The 2,500-nt window shown below is 39.6% G+C and overlaps 2 non-coding genes across 2 annotated transcripts; both read right to left on the bottom strand.

Annotated features, from left to right (window-relative positions):
• Nucleotides 1–1,641: 1,641 nt before the first annotated feature.
• Nucleotides 1,642–1,713, bottom strand: trnaa-cgc (transfer RNA alanine (anticodon CGC)). Its single transcript has one exon. It is a non-coding gene; the product is annotated as a tRNA-Ala (tRNA).
• Nucleotides 1,714–2,281: 568 nt separating this feature from the next.
• On the bottom strand, nucleotides 2,282–2,353 carry trnaa-ugc (transfer RNA alanine (anticodon UGC)). Its single transcript has one exon. It is a non-coding gene; the product is annotated as a tRNA-Ala (tRNA).
• Between the last annotated feature and the right edge of the window lie 147 nt (nucleotides 2,354–2,500).

Raw genomic sequence — 2,500 nt, 5'->3', positions numbered from 1 at the left:
TTCATAAAGGGAGAACAGCACCTGAAAACTACTTGGAGATGCTGGAGATTGAACCCAGGACCTCATACACGCAAGATGTGCTCTACCACTGAGCTACATCCCCATCAGGTTTCTCCTTTGTTGTTCGTATGATATTTAGGGATTTAACTTGATCATGTTACAACTGATTACCAGAAATTATTTTGTGACTTGTACAATGAGCTCAAATGTAGAGCTTCCAAGAAGCTTGATTTCCAGTATGTTTTACTCAGAGATTTAGGGCTTTCATTTTTACTATACAACATGAGAATTATCATGAAACATCAGCAATTACTAAGGTTTTTCATAAAGGGAGAACAGCACCTGATAACTACTTGAAATGCTGGGGATTAAACCCAGGACCTCATACATGCAAAGCATGCACTCTACCACTGAGCTACATCCCCAGCTTGTTAAGCAACACTGTGGCTAAGATGTTTATGGTTTTTCGTCTTCGGAGGCAAGAAGCATAGAAAAGGAACTACTGTGAGACTTGTAAATCAGATACAACGTCAACACTTATTCAGGGATTCTTAAAATCATGAAGGCATTTGGAGAAGCTGGGGATTGAACCCAGGACCTTATTACATGCAAAGCATGCGATCTACCACTGAGCTACATCCCCAGCTGAATAAGCTTCAATGTGGCTAATATGTTTAGGGATTTTCGTCTTACTGGAAGCAGAGAAGAGGAACAATTGTGTGACTTGTAAATAAGATGCGAAGTCAACACTTATTCAGGCATACTTAAAATCATGAAGGCATTTGGAGAAGCTGGGGATTGAACCCAGATACCCATACATGCGAAACATGAGCTCTACTACTGAGCGACATCCCCATCAGATTTCTCCTTTGTTGTTTGTTGATATTTAGGGATTAAACTTGATCGTGTTACAACTGACTACTGGAAATTATTTTGTGACTTGTACAATAAGCTCAAACGTAGAGCTTCCAAGAACCTTGATTTCCAGTAGGTTTTACTCAGAGATTTAGGGCTTTCATTTTTACTATACAACATGAGAAATATCATGAAAGATCAGCAATTACTCAGGTTTTTCATAAAGGGAGAACAGCGCCTGAAAGTACTTGGAGATGCTGGAGATTGAACCCAGGACCTCATACACGCAAGATGTGCTCTACCACTGAGCTACATCCCCATCAGGTTTCTCCTTTGTTGTTCGTATGATATTTAGGGATTTAACTTGATCATGTTACAACTGATTACCAGAAATTATTTTGTGACTTGTACAATGAGCTCAAATGTAGAGCTTCCAAGAAGCTTGATTTCCAGTATGTTTTACTCAGAGATTTAGGGCTTTCATTTTTACTATACAACATGAGAATTATCATGAAACATCAGCAATTACTAAGGTTTTTCATAAAGGGAGAACAGCACCTGATAACTACTTGAAATGCTGGGGATTGAACCCAGGACCTCATACATGCAAAGCATGCACTCTACCACTGAGCTACATCCCCAGCTTGTTAAGCAACACTGTGGCTAAGATGTTTATGGTTTTTCGTCTTCGGAGGCAAGAAGCATAGAAAAGGAACTACTGTGAGACTTGTAAATCAGATACAACGTCAACACTTATTCAGGGATTCTTAAAATAATGAAGGCATTTGGAGAAGCTGGGGATTGAACCCAGGACCTCATACATGCGAAGCATGCGCTCTACCACTGAGCTACATCCCCATCGGCTGTCTCCTATGTTGTTCGTTGATATTTAGGGATTTAACTTGATCATGTTACAACTGATTACCAGAAATTATTTTATGACTTGTACAATAGGCTCAAACGTAGAGCTTCCAAGAAGCTTGATTTCAGTAGGTTTTACTCAAAGATTTAGGGCTTTCATTTTTACTATACAACATGAGAAATATCATGAAAGATCAGCAATTACTCAGGTTTTTCATAAAGGGAGAACAGCGCCTGAAAGTACTTGGAGATGCTGGAGATTGAACCCAGGACCTCATACACGCAAGATGTGCTCTACCACTGAGCTACATCCCCATCAGGTCTCTCCTTTGTTGTTTGTTGATATTTAGGGATTAAACTTGATCGTGTTACAACTGACTACTGGAAATTATTTTGTGACTTGTACAATAAGCTCAAACATAGAGCTTCCAAGAAGCTTGATTTCCAGTAGGTTTTACTCAGAGATTTAGGGCTTTCATTTTTACTATACAACATGAGAAATATGATGAAACATCAGCAATAACTCAGGTTTTTCATAAAGGGAGAACAGCACCTGAAAACTACTTGGAAATGCTGGGGATTGAACCCAGGACCTCATACATGCAAAGCATGCGCTCTACCACTGAGCTACATCCCCAGCTTGTTAAGCAACACTTTGGCTAAGATGTTTATGGTTTTTCGTCTTCGGAGGCAAGAAGCATAGAAAAGGAACTACTGTGTGACTTGTAAATCAGAAGCAACGCCAACACTTATTCAAGCGTTCTTAAAACCATGAGAGCATTTG

This window comes from Misgurnus anguillicaudatus, chromosome 2 (assembly GCF_027580225.2).
Source record: "Misgurnus anguillicaudatus chromosome 2, ASM2758022v2, whole genome shotgun sequence".
NCBI lineage: Eukaryota > Metazoa > Chordata > Actinopteri > Cypriniformes > Cobitidae > Misgurnus > Misgurnus anguillicaudatus.
Note: the sequence above shows the minus strand (reverse complement) of the source record. Positions and strands in the feature narration are given on the sequence as shown.